The 14,610-nt window shown below is 35.4% G+C and overlaps 1 long non-coding RNA gene across 1 annotated transcript; it reads left to right on the plus strand.

Annotated features, from left to right (window-relative positions):
- The first annotated feature begins 4,364 nt into the window (after positions 1-4,364).
- LOC110867379 lies at positions 4,365-5,478 on the plus strand. The gene is made up of 2 exons (XR_002551556.2): positions 4,365-4,413; positions 5,224-5,478. It is a non-coding gene; the product is annotated as an uncharacterized LOC110867379 (long non-coding RNA).
- The last annotated feature ends 9,132 nt before the right edge of the window (positions 5,479-14,610 follow it).

The raw sequence follows: 14,610 nt of genomic DNA on the forward strand, positions 1-14,610 counted from the left end.
CCCAATGCAATTATTACACCTGAAGCTACTGCACCAACTCCAAATTCACCTCTACAATCAGAACCCATTATACCTCATGACGAAGGCACATCAAACGCTCAAAACCAAGACAACGCTGAACCCCATAATCCACTCAGGAGGTCATCCAGGCAAAGAAGGCCTCCTAATTGGGATGATTATGTTACCTACCTGACTGAAATGGATCCCGGAAAGCTCAATGATCCTATCTCTTACAATGAAGCCATTAGCAGTGATCAGTCTTCTGAATGGAATAAAGCAATGATTGATGAGCTTGAATCCATGAAGAAAAATGACGTTTGGGATTTGGTAGAATTACCCAACGGAGTCAAACCCGTAGGATGCAAATGGGTGTTCAAAACAAAACTGGATCCGAATGGAAACGTTGAACGCTACAAAGCAAGATTGGTTGCAAAGGGCTACACTCAGAAAGAGGGAATTGATTATCAAGAGACGTTTTCACCTGTCTCTCGTAAAGATTCATTAAGGATCGTCATGGCCCTAGTAGCTCATTTCGACTTAGAGCTGCATCAGATGGACGTTAAAACTGCTTTCCTTAACGGAGATTTGGACGAAGATGTTTACATGAAGCAACCTGAAGGCTTTGAGCCTGAAGGTCAGGAGCATCTAGTCTGTAAGCTGAAGAAATCCATTTACGGGTTAAAACAAGCATCACGTCAGTGGTACCTCAAGTTTGATGAAGTCATGAAGAAGCAAGGTTTTATGAAGAATCAAGTGGATCAATGCACCTACCTCAAGATGAGTGGGAGCAACTTTACTATACTTGTCCTTTACGTTGACGACATTCTATTGGCAAGTAATAGTTTAGACATGTTGCATGAGTCGAAGCGGTTACTCTCGCATAACTTCGACATGAAGGATCTCGGAGATGCATCTTACGTCATTGGCATCGAAATTCACCGAGATAGAAACAAAGGGATCTTAGGATTGTCCCAAAGGGCCTACATAGATCGTGTCCTTACACGGTATAACATGCAACAGTGCAAACCCTCCGTCGCTCCAGTAGTTAAGGGAGATGTTTTCGGTTCGTTTCAGTGTCCGACAACAGAGGTTGAGAAGGAGCAAATGAGCCAGATACCTTATGCATCAGTAGTCGGGAGCTTGATGTATGCTCAAGTCTGTACTCGTCCAGATATCGCTTATATTGCTGGAATGCTAGGCCGTTATCAGACTAATCCTGGCTTAGATCACTGGAAAGCAGCTAAGAAGGTACTTCGATATCTGCAAGGGACGAAAGACTATAAGCTGACTTATAGAAGAAGTGATCATTTGGAAGTGGTGGGCTATTCTGATTCTGACTTTGCCAAATGCAAAGATGACAAGAAATCCACTTCGGGCTATATCTTTATGTTAGCAGGCGGCCCTATCTCTTGGAAGAGTCATAAACAACAGTTGACCACAACTTCCACAATGATGGCAGAATACATTGCTGTCTATAACGCAACCTATCATGGAATGTTGATTAGAAACCTGGTCACTGGACTCAAAATCGTTAATTCCATTTCTAGACCATTGAAGCTTTACTGTGATAATTCAGCTGCCGTTAGTTTCTCGAACAGTAACAGTTCGACTGGAGCTGGTTTATATCTCGATACGAAATATCTATTTGTACGTGAACGTGTTGAGGAAAATAATCTTTGTATCGAGTATATTAGTACTAAGGATATGCTTGCGGATCCGATGACTAAAGGTCTCCCTCCTAAGGTTTATGAAGAACATGTTCGGAATATGGGATTATGTAAAGACCTTATTTGAGCATATTGTACTAGCTTATGTTTTATGATTAATGAAATTTCCTCAAGTTTGATTCTGTATGTCTATTAGAATATGTTCAACCGGTATAATGGCATATAGACAAATAAAAGGTTACAAATCAAACAAAGGGCTTACGCGTATTTTGATCATGACGATTAGGTTTCAAATTAAGGCTATAGTATGATTAATGGGGGTCCTGAGTCGCATAATGATTCAACGGCTGTATTTTTCTGCTATAGTACTTGTTTAAGGCTAAAATAAGTGTTAACTCCTGATCAGGCTTATCTAATACTCATAGTAAATGATTACTCGGCTAAGTGGGAGAATGTAAGATTAAATAAATTATGTTTAATATTTAATCTATAGCCATCTTAATCATTTACATTATAGAGATCAAAATATATTAGAACCTATTATTTAATTAGTTGGTAATTGTTGATGGACCATATTACCCTTAGTAACTAATTAGGTTTCCTCCTGGGTGCTTATATAAGGAGAGTTATGTGGAGGTTTAAGGGTTACTCAGTTACACAATTCACACACCCCATTAGCCATAACATCATCACGAAACCTCCTCTCCTAACCGATACCCTTTTCGGTTTCTAAGTCCCCATCATCAGTTAGCATCCTAAGGAGGAACCAGATCAAGATGACAGGCATGTCGAACTCCCTTACAGGATTCTCCTCTGCACTATCTGCTGTGACAGGTATGATTTATATTGTTTTCCTTCATGAACAAACAGAACCGAACCAACAGATCCATGAATAATTTCTAATGGGTTCACTTTTTTACATTCTCCATTTTCATAAAAACTTCTGAGTCGGTTCGACTGTTCGGATCGGGTAATAATAAAAATATGATACATAAGTTTGTACGTCTTTTTAATTTAGTAAACAAGTCAGTAAAATGCCTTAATGAATATAAAAAATTTCATTCAAAATCACTTAGTTTTGGCTGCAATTGTATGCTGTGAGCATGATTTCTAACTTCTTTTCCGTCTATTTTTGTCTTTTAAATCTTCTGAAGTTGCTATATATTTATTACAAAAATCAGAAATAAAAGTGAATTTGTTGTGTTTGAAAGCATTGAATAGAAGTTAGATGAATAGTTGTATGTAAAAGGCATGTTTAGAATAACCAGTGGCGGAACTAGCCCAAAAAGTTAGGGGTATCCTAACGTTTTTTTAGGCTCAGGGGTATCCTTTGTATAACGGAAACGGAATTGAGAGATAATTTTACATTACGGAAATGGAGTTAAGGAGTATTTTTTCACTACGGAGACGGGGTTGAGGGGTAGCCCGTGCTACCCCTATTTTCACTCTAAGTCCGCCTCTGAGAATAACTATATAATATGAAAAAAAACAAATTTGGGTACTCGGACTTTAGGCCTAACCGGGTTTTGCTATATGGAAAACACAATTTGTGGAAAACCTGAAACAGTTTGGAATTAAAAAAACTACAAAAACGTCATGGAAAGGACTTGAACTGGGTATCCTTTAAATGAAAACATGCTCTTTTTCTGTTGGACCAAAGTTGCTTTATGTGTATGGGATTACTTTAATAATAATATCTTTGGGTTCACTCTAGGTTCTTATACATAATATCACTAAAATTTCAAAACTCAATGGGTTCCCGAGAACCCGTAACATCTTGTGTAGGTGTAACACCCCGAAAATATAAAACTCTATATTAGAATTATAAAGTATAAATAAACAAGAATTAACTAACTAGGAATTCCTAACCTAGTTAACTAAAAGTCTAGAAGTAACTTGTAATAGAGTTAAAACAACCCAACTTTAAGTTAAACAAAACTAGAGGGACCTATGTTGCTAAATTTGAAACTTTATTTCATAAAACAAAATGTAAACACACCAAAGACACACCTTGGGTGTGTCTGGTCGATCAAAGAAGCAGGGGGCGACAAGGGTTCTCCACCAAACCCTAGTTTCACACAAAATTCACAAAATTGAAGCCCCTAATTCGCTCTAAATCAAGTTCTAAACACAAATTAGTGATCACCTCGTCGTAGGGATCAAAAGGTATGTAAAATTTTGGTATTTTGCTGCATCTTGAATTCTAGGTTAAATGTGAAGAACGAAAATTTAGCTTGATTACTGATACATGGATGAAATTAGAAGGGTTATGAGGTTTAGGAACAAACCCTAGAGGATTTCTTGACAAAATCTTGCATAATACTTGTAGGGTTTCATAATCACCATTGTAAGTGATTGGTGAGCTTGAAGAAACTTGTTAGATATTAGAATTATAACTCTTGCTCTTGCACAATCTGAAATTAAGAAGTAATTTCAGAAATATTGATGTCAAGATGTATGTAAAATTGACTAATTAAAGTGAAATTAGATGTTAATTACAAGTCTTGAACTTGGTAGTAATTATGTGAAAAATCTGACCCGCCAGGTGTTTGTTGAAATGCCTAAGTGGGGATTTAAATGCTAGAAATAGAATGAAAACGCAGATTCGATTATTGTTTAAAATGATGCGTTAACAGTCATGAAAAGAGTTCTAAACAAGTTGTAAATTGAATTCTTTAGGCAAAGAGTCCGGATCGTCAAGCGGACAAGCCGGAGGGAAAACGCGTGGGAAAGGTGTGCTCTAAAGGTACGAAATTTACCGTTTCGTTACATTAAGTTTATTTGTTAGTCTTATGTCGTCATTTTAAAACATGGTAAACAAGATAGACCAATATGTCACGGAAGTGACTAAGTGTCTTAAACAAGCAAAACGGGTCAAAACAAGCGACAAAGATGGATTCTGAAATGTCTGGAAAGGTGCTTTAATTTCGGCACCCGAACGGGTCAAAACAAGTCGTGTAGTAAACTTTGAAGCTAGATACCATTACTTGATGTACGGTTATAAACAATGCGTAAGCCGTGTAGCGGACACGCTAAACTAGTTAAGAAATTTAACCCCTAATACAGGAGTTAAAGTTCTAAATCTTAAGCATGTCAAATAGTATAAAAAGGCAAGCTCGATATCTTGAAAACAAGCATGTGGATTATGGCGTAAGCAATCCCTCGAGAGGGAAGCGAAACGCTATAGTTGGTAAAATCTAGGTATGACTATATTACCTTAGTCATATGACAAACGTGTTCGAAATTAAATTTCGGCGACATAGGAATTGAATGGCAAAAGTAGCAAAACAAGAAGGCATGTACAGCAGCTACCGTAAGTTATGGTGGACACCGTAATTTACGGTAGCAAACAAAAGGTTACGGTGGGATCTTACTGCCTTACGGCAGACTACTATTACACAGGGGCCATTGTAACTTACGGTACCGTAAGTTACGGTAGCACCCTGTCATAAATGCTGAATTTTATATTCTTGATTAATCCAATTTGTTTTTGAACATGATTTCGATTATAATGATATCCAAGGATTTTAATACTAGTGTTTGTACAAATTTTCAGTTTCTAGGTAATTCAAGTAGGAGGATGAAGATCAAGCAAATGCATCCGAACCGAACACTCAAATCAACGCTTCCGCACTTGATCTATTTTGTTTTAGGACTATGTAAACACTTGTAGTTCTGTCTTGAATATTGTTTAGTAGGATTATAACGTGAATGTTATGTTTAGGTATGGTCTTTAAATCATCAAAGTTTTTGTGAACTATAAATCTTGGTATCAAAAGCAAAGTTTTATATCATTAATCTGGTATTTTAAGTTGGGTCTTACAGTAGGTCTGCCCTTGCTCCTTATATGTATTACATTACAATGTGTGTGTATATGTATACTAAAGATGTGTCCGCGAGATACACCAGGGAATACAGACATTAATTATCACGTTACATGATTTTTTTTAGTTAAAAAGGCTATATTAATATTATGCTCATAGTAAAGAAAATAAGATGTTTTTTAAGTTATAATTGTTTTTAATATTAATTTATAAAAAATATTTATATACATGAGCTTAGACCATGTGTAGTGATAATGCCCCTACTCTTGGGCGTTTGCGCCATGTGGCAGCCCAGTTAGCAATGAGGTATTATGGGGCGTTTTTCTAAAATGGGTGTAGTGGAGATGTAGGCATTGCGGGGCATTATCTTAAAAATGGGTGTAAATAAAATTAAAAAAAACATCAAAAATACTTTATTGGACAAACCCATAAACCTTCATGTGATTGGCTAAATCCATTCCCTCTTCGGCGTTGATTTAAGAATGCTTGTGACCAAATTTTGTAAAACAAGCCCTTGGGGGCGGAGACAGGGGCAGACCTATGTTGAAGGGTCCGGGTTCCTGGGAACCCATTCAGTTTTTAATTATTAGTAGAAAATGTACATAGAAAATATAAAGGAACCCATAAATAAATTATGAGGTGAACCCATAACAAAAAAAAAATGGACTGGTCCACTGGTTAGCACTTCCTTTTCCAATCTCTCCGTGGCGAGTTCTAGTCCTGAAACAAACGTTCCATGTTTGCGCTTTCTTAAAAAAACCTAAATTAATGCATTAGGCCTTTTAACTTTTTGCATTCATCTTCAATTCACTGGTTCCCTTTCCTTTCCTTGCTTTCCCTATCTAACGAAGAAACAAAAGCAGAACCACACCATTACCCCAAAATCAACAGCCCCTTCGTCATTGTGACCTCCACTGGCGTCCACCTCTGGTAGCCACCACCTACCTGCCCTTGAATTCTCTCACTCTCAGGTGTTTTTTCTATAGCCTTTCCACTCAATTTGCTAAAGTTGTTTGATTTGTTGATTATTGTGTGTGAATTCTTGAAAGTTGCTATATGATTATGAGATATGGTATTTAGTAGTATATAGGTATTATAAATTTGAACTTAGTCTTACTTTGTAGTTGAGTTTTGTTATTCGTTGAAAAACTATTTTGATTATTGGAGTTCTTAACTTTAGTAGACCATGACTAAGAAGTTTTGTTATTAGCTTAGAATGTTTTATTTGTTTTTCTTTTTGGTTTGAGATCACAAGCTATGAATTTGTATATTGGTGGAAGAGTGAAAGGCTTAAAGTGGTTTTTGTGGGCACAATAGATGATGAGGCTTTTCTAGCAAGAATACTATCAAAAGTTGTAGAGGTCTTAGAGGTCTTAGTACTTAAGGAATGACATTAAAAAAATTTTTTAGCTAAGGTTATACCCATCAAAGGAAAATGCTAATAGACTAAGATTTAACATGGCAATCAGATGGAAACTAATTTAATTTCGTTTAGTTGAACAAAACCGCATAAGAATCTCTTAGCTAATAAGCAATAGAAATGCTTCCGCTAGATGCTTTTGTTTTGTGTCTCGTTCAGAATAATGTTTTGTTTTTAGATTTTTCGAAACCAAAACTAAAATAACCATTAGATATAAGGTTCTGACACAGACCCGTCTTGACTCGATTTCGTTAGGTAAAAGTTTATCACAAATTAATTTAGTCATAAAGTTAGAGAAATGTGTTTTTTTAGATACGAAGATAGATAATGGGATGAGATTGTTCTAAAGCATCATACGAAAAAAAAATGACTTTAGTGATAAAGCCCGACATGACCCGGGCAGAATAAAAAAAGGTGGATAAACACGCTAAAGCATGTGCTGATAACTAACATGCATTTGTCCCCTTCGCCTTCGACACCTTTGGATCCCTAGCTCCAGAAGCTATCCGTTTGTTGACTAGGGTCCAACAGGTTGTCCACAGCAGTGGCTCATCAACAGGGGGCAGAGTTTGTCTTTAATAGGCTAGGGTTTGCTATTCAGAAAGGGGTAGCGGCGCAGCTTGTTGCTCGCTTACCTGCGATATTGATGTAAAGTGCATTTAGATGTGAATAAAATTTTAAGATGGAAATTAGAGCACCTAAAAAGTGAACTCATTGAAAAAAAAATCTTGGATCCGGCACTGGACGAAGAACTTGGCGTTGATGGGCGTTTTAGGGGAAAAAAACGCCCTAAAACTTTACCACTACCGGCGTTATAAAAAATATTTATATACATGCTGTAGCTCGTTTATTAAAGAAGCTCCAAACTTTATTTCGAGATCGACGCATTTAAAACTCTTGTGAGGTGATCACAATTTTAAAATATTTATTTATTATAGTATAACAGGGAAAGAAGTAAATAAATTTTAATGGGATAAAATACAAATATTCTTGTCCTGCTCAGAATCGAATTAAGGAGCAAAGGCGGGTCAAAGCTGCTAGTTGACCGTGGTGTCATGTGGTGGCGCGTGTTAGTACCAAAAACAAAAGAGTGTACCTATCCACACACTCATCTCACTATCTACACACTCAAAAAGGTGATTTTTGTCTTTACATGCACACCCTGCAGTGTCGAACTGTGGTCAAAACGAGGCGTTTTGGTCCGATTAACCAGATAAAGACTGACGGGTGTCTGACGGGTCTGTTGACCGGACCAAAACGCTGAGCTTTGGCCGCGATTTGGTCCTGTCAACCAGACAAAAGACTGATACCCGGTCTGGTTGACAGGACCAAAACGCGGCCAAAGCTCGCCGTTTTGGTCCGGACAACAGACCCGTCAGTCTTTGTCTAGTTAATCGGACCAAAACGCCCCGTTTTGGCCACAGTTCGACACTGTAGGGTGTGCATGTAAAGACAAAAATCACCTTTTAGGTGTGTAGATAGGCAAAATTGGTGTGTGGATAGTTTGGCCCAAACAAAATTATGTCAATTCAATTAATTGATAAAAATTATAAAACTGAAATTTTTTAACATTTAGATTAACATTTTAACAAATGTGGTTTTCAAATAATTAAATATTAAATAATTTCTAATAAAAGTTTTAAGAAGGTTAATTTAAACAACTGAACCAAAATATGTATCATCAGATCATCTCAATTATTAACAAAAATGATATAAAAAATAGATATAAAAATTATAAAATTGCACATGTATGGTTGTATCCCAATAGTCATGGCAACCTTGGGGAACTATATAGGAAAGAACCATAATTGAAGTGGGTCACGTGACTGGTTCTTTTTTCACGTGTGATGTGATAGATGTGATATCCAAATACATGTTTACGGAGTTGTAGAATTATATAAAATATAAATATAAATATTTTTATATAAAATGGTTAGATATTTAGTTAGATCGTGCTTTCTTTCTTTCTGGGTGGCGCTCCATGTTACCTCACGTAAAATAAAACCAGCGTAACACCATCGTGTAGGGGGGTCGCTATCCTCTTAACAAGCGTTAGAGGAATAGACGTGGGGGCCATAGGAGTTGAGATCCGGTACAAACTACGCTAATTGTAAAAAATAGTGAGAATAAATCTGGACCATATAAATTTTTATAAAGAGATGATACTGATTACATATAAGCCTTTTAGTATTAGTTATGCTAATAAATAGTTTTGGGGTATTTTAGTAATTGTGTTTATTAGATCTTTAAACTCTTAAAGAATTAAAAATTAAAATTGGTTTTCAACTAACCCCCCTTTAATGTCGCATGATTTCAATTACAATCCCATTTGCAATCAGAGATCACCTCTCGCATTTGCTGACTTGAGCCGTGATGATGTACAAGTGTGTGTGCTAGCTTGATTTCTTTTTCTATTTTTTTAAACGGTTAACAGAATCAATTCTGAACACTCTCGGGGCATCTACTAGATCAAATGGAGTACTCCGAGAGTAACCCGAGTCCATCACCAATTCTGGGGAAAACCCGATAACCCACCCGCCTGTAGGCACGCTAGTGAAATTACCGGTAAAACCCGTTTGGCTCAAGTATCAAACCTCGGTTTCCCTGGGTCTCCTATCATTGCTTACCAGTGTCTCACTCTCCACCAAGTGGGAATTAAACCTACATCCCTCAAGAGAAGTGCAAGCCTTCCACCACTTGATCTACAGATTATTCACGATTTCTTTTTCTATTAATTAGTATAATAGCTATTAACATGAACGATATTGTGTTTTTATTTTTCTTTTTTCCTTCTCACGTCACTCCTTGTTTCATTCATTGTTTTTCAACCATAGAGTAAGAGAAACCGTGTTGTAAATTGTGGAACGAGATGGAAAACGATGGATTTTAAACAAGCTGTTCTATTACACGTGAGTTTCTTTTAATCATTCAATCATTTCTATTTTGTGTGCTCAATGATGTGCTAGAACTATTTTGCATATTTTTTTAATCGTTCAATTGTTTTTTGTGCTTAAAGGTGAGGTTTTTTTTTATCATTCAATCTTTTTTATTTTCTAATCATCTTCTGTAGTATTTTTTTTTTTCTGTGATTGTGGGTTTTAATTACATAAGGAATGATGTTAGCACAATCAAAATGATACCAATACAAATAGAATGATATCAAAACACCATATGATGATTGTGGGTGTTGATTACAAACCAAATGATACCAACACAAGAAGATCGATATCAGCACATATAGAACGATATTAGCACTATAAGATGATTTGGGGTGTTGATTACAAACAAATTGATATAGCACAAACGAAATGATATGTACATAAGAAAATGTAATTATTATTAACAAAAAGATAATTAGTTACATAAAAAAAGGAAACCAACATTAAAACAAAAGTACAAATATGCCCCTATGTGTAAATTAAAAGGTTGTCATGTGGCGGCTTGGTATTGGTTCCTATCGTTTTTACATAAAACTTTGTTTGTATTTGATCCTATTCCAGGCCCATAGAACCTCAACCAATCACTATTTTTCTTTGTTTTTTTTTGTGTTTATATTTTTAAATTAAACTATAACATGATAGTTAAAGGGTAAGTTAATCAAACTATGCTTTTTACGTGGTAGTGACAAGATAGAACTTAATACACTTTATAGTTAAACCACAACGGGTACCTTAGGTTCATCGTTTGCCTATTTGGTTTTAAGGTGGTTAACCTGAAATTGAACCGAACTAAAATAATTTAAAACCAAACCGAGTGACATATTTGGTTTTTGGTTTGGTTTTAAGGGAAAAGATCAAATAGGAAGTTAATTTTCGCTAGGAAGGATAGAAAGCCATAGGATTATAACATGTGACAAATTTTAAAATAAAGAGAAAGGGTATTTTAGTCAATCCAACTCCTTCTTCTTCCTTTTTCAAAACCCAGTAACTTCAAAACCCACCATTTTCAAAACCCACCATCTTCAACTATTTCTTCACTTTCTATCTCAATAATCACTACATTATAGTGCGATTTTCATCACCAATCAATGATTCAAAACCCGATCAACGTGTTCTTCAGCTTTTTTTGAAGAAAACCCAGTTTAATTTCATAAAAAAATCTCGTTTTTTCCGGTGATTTTGGAGATAATCACTCGATTCGTTCAATTGCTGTACTAAAAACGCATCAGAAAAATTAATTTTTCAGAAATTGGCTCATTTCAAAGACAGTAATTCGTAGACAATTCAGACACTTCACAGTGACAGACAGTTTTATGTGTCCATTGCGTTTTAGAAATAAGAGAGTTTTATGTGGTTTCTGGCTATTGCGTTTTAGAAAAAAACACATTTTTAAGTGTTTTTAGTCATTGCGTTTTAGGTAAAACACATTCTTAGGTGTTTTCAGTCCATTGCGTTTTAGAATGAGTCATTTTTAAGTGTTTTCTGGCCATTGCGTTTTACATATAAGACATTTCTTTGTGTTTTTGGTGCATTGCGTTTTAGGTAAAACACTTTTTTATGTGTTTTCAGTCCATTGCGTTTTAGAAAACAAACATTTTAAGTGTTTTCTGGCCATTGCGTTTTACAAATAAGACATTTCTTTGTGTTTTTGGTGCATTGCGTTTTAGGTAAAACACATTTTTATGTGTTTTCTGGCCATTGCGTTTTACAAATAAGACATTTCTGTGTGTTTTCTGGCCATTGCGTTTTACAAATAAGTCATTTCTTTGTGTTTTTTGGTGCATTGCGTTTTAGAAAAATGTCATTTTTTAGGTTTTTTTTTTCATTGCGTTTTACGTAACTGGTGGTTTTTCTATTGCGTTTTACGCAATTGAGTTTTAATTTTTTTTTTAAATATAGCAATAGTATACTCGTTTTAAAGATAAAAAAACGCTCGTTTTTTTGGTGCAATTTTTATAAAAAAATAATGTCATATGAAAGAGTTATTAACGTTTAAAAAATGAGGGGGAATTGGAGGAGGGAGAAACTATTGACTTGGATTGACTAGAATGCCCTTGAACAAACTCACGCGCCTCTTTTCTTCCTTTCAATTTCCCTGATTTAATCTTAGCCCTTGATTAACTTAATGGATGGTCAAGATCACTTCCTAGCCTTCCTAGCCAAATAAACTTCCTATTGTATCTCCACCCTTGGTTTTAAACCAAAACCTAATTAGATAAGTGGTATGCTATTTAATTAAAATCTCATGCTTGTATTGCATGTGGTTTACCTCAAATTGGACCCTTGGTGCGGTTACATGTACAACCTCGTTAATAATGGCGATTGACGGAGGACGCCAATGTCGTGGAACTGGCTACACCAAAGAATGCATGTAACACCATAAACCTTGTGAGGCAACGCTTCGAGCATAAAGCTATGACACTAATGGGGACCTAACCATGCAGTTGAGCAATTCTTACAAATCCAATGTGTAAAATCAGTACTACCTGTTATTCTAGAACATCCATGTTTATATTCATTTGCATCATACCAAAGCTGTATGTCATTAGAGTTGATTTATGCAAAAAAATTTTCCATACATCCGAATAACACCTTCACAAAAAGTATTGTAGACTTTCACATGAAGGTTTTTTTGATATACTTAAGTATTTGTCATACGTGTTACGTGTATGCAACATTTTCCTATGCTGGTTGGCGTATCCCCAATGTGCCATTTTGTAATGACGTAAAATTCCTTTTCCATTTAACATGAATTTGCCTCTTCCTAGTAATGAATTAAGCGACAACAAGGAGATCTGGTTCCATAGTGACACCAACCTATTTGAAAAAAATTCTCTAAAGTCCTCTCTATATCACCAAATATCTAAATATCTGGAGAAGCAGTTCTCTTCGTATCTAAAACCTTCTTTACATCTCATCACCAAATATTGGATTACGATCATGTGCAACTTCATGATCTCTAAGTATATCTTCAACTTCATGACATAATGATGCTTATTCAGTTGTAGTGAGAAATTGAAAGTTATGAACATTTGTAACAAAAGTTGAATCGTTGGAACTTGATGAAATTGAAATAGATTCATGAAGTAAAATGTGGGTTTAAATTTGATAAGGAATGATGTGAAAAAAATTAAAATCGAGTTGATTTATGTTAGGAATTAGGGTTGATTCTTTTAATGGCAACAACTATTTTTTAACAGCATAAGACCGTTTGTGTTGGGACACACTCGGGAAGAAGCCACTGATTGCGATAACTTTTAAGCAGTACTAAGGGGGCGGGGTGGTGTTTCCGCTGATACTAATCGCTCCTGTCAAGCCTTCTGAGCCATACCAATAAAGAGATTGCTCCCGCTGAAAAACTCGACTCCAAAAACCTTTTAAACTTTAATCAACACATATTGTTGTGTGACATGTCTTACAAATTACTCACCTTAGTTCGTCCAATTAAATGCTGGATCAACTCCTCAATAATCCAAACAACTTGTTTCTCGGTTTTAAACAACTCCACATTGTTTAATTTTCTTGAAAATCAAATCTATCTCATGGTTGTCTCTATAAAATCGTTTAAAAACAAATAAGTACATGACACCATTTTTCGAGATTTTATCTTTGCAACTATGACACATTGGTCCCTCAACTAATGATATGTTTACTATTACACAAGTTCCCTCATTTCTCTCATTTGTTTATAGGTAAACTTTTAAACTTAACAATACATACATGAATATAACGACACATAAATATAAATTCTCTTATTAACTCATCATTCATTTCCAATATGGTCTTAGATTTCTAATAACATTCTCGAATCTCTCATTTTCCATTGCACATCAGTTTCGCGTGCTAATGGTGCTTGGTTTGACATATAGAAACTAGAAATCATGGTGTGGCACTTGTTTACAACAGAGAGACTACGTTCAATTGATGCGTGTTAACACCCAAAATTTAGATCAACTTTATTTTAATAAGGACCGAAACCTTAATGCATGCAGCGGAAAAACAGGTCCAAATAAACGTATTTTTTTTAGAATTTTAATAGTTCGCTCTTTTATTTTTCTTGATCACTTACTACCTCCTGTGTTCACTTCCTTGTAATTCTTCCAAAGAATGATTTCGTAATTCTTCCAAAGAATGATTTTGTCACAACATGATTATAACATGCTTTAACCTGACCATATGATATCAGGGACGTCTCTGAAAATGAGAAAAAACCTTTGGGCCTCTTGTGAGACAAAAGAATTAACTTGACCCCTCCCTAATGTTTTCGAAGATAAAACTAATGTTTTCAAACTTAAAAAAATTGTAAAGAAAGCGAATATTTAAAGAAAACTAATATATAAAAAGTTTTAAAGCTTTTTGGGCCCTCTAGAAATTTGGGCCTCGGGCCGTCGTCCGGCTTGGCTGGTTCATAGCCGGATCTGTATGATATCACCCGGTTAGATTTTCCAAGGCTTTAAACATAACTGATAACTCCAATCAAATAAGTTAATGTAAACTTGTAACATCTACACTAATCAAATTTTAGCATATCGTACCTTCGATTTAAAGTTACAACTCTCTTAACAGTGAACACATAACACACCTACGTATTAGCATTAAATTTAGTGATAAGTTCATATATCTAGCTTTGCTTCTCAATCAAATATCGTATAACAAATCATCAAAACAAGCATCAAATAGTTAGTAGTATGGAAACCTAACTATACTTCAATTCATATAGTTTATGTCTGAAAATTGAGCTAAACCAAGAGCTCAACCAA

The sequence above is a fragment of the Helianthus annuus genome, chromosome 7 (assembly GCF_002127325.2).
Source record: "Helianthus annuus cultivar XRQ/B chromosome 7, HanXRQr2.0-SUNRISE, whole genome shotgun sequence".
Lineage (NCBI taxonomy): Eukaryota > Viridiplantae > Streptophyta > Magnoliopsida > Asterales > Asteraceae > Helianthus > Helianthus annuus.